Genomic DNA, 443 nt, shown 5'->3' on the forward strand with positions numbered 1-443 from the left:
AAAAAAAAAAAAAGAACTTGTGTTCAGGCTTGTATGACCCAAGTCTGGGCTCTGAGCCAGTGCCTGCAGCCTTACCCACTGGCTGTGGCAGCCTGGGTATGACTGTAATCTTCAAGCCTATGGGCCAGTGGCCACTGCTTCTTGAGGCTCCTGTTGCTTCTGAGTGCAGCACTGTCCCCAGGTCCCCACTGCTGCCAGGACAGGCGTGTCTTCTGTATTAGGGCATCTCCATCTTCCCTTTGGGCCTATTTCAGTCACACTTTTTTATTTGCAGCCTGAAGCTTGAGGCCTCACCAACCTCCCAACTAGCACCAGTAGCAACCATTTGTTCTATCATTTGACCATGACTCCAGGTCAGGGGACAGTTCTTCATTAAATGCTTGTTGAGCATCCAGTCTGATGAGGGTATGGCAGGAACCAGGCAATGTGTTCATTTTTTCATT

The sequence above is a fragment of the Carlito syrichta genome, unplaced genomic scaffold (genome assembly GCF_000164805.1).
Source record: "Carlito syrichta isolate Samal-C Ts95f unplaced genomic scaffold, Tarsius_syrichta-2.0.1 Scaffold309092, whole genome shotgun sequence".
Classification (NCBI taxonomy): Eukaryota; Metazoa; Chordata; class Mammalia; order Primates; family Tarsiidae; genus Carlito; species Carlito syrichta.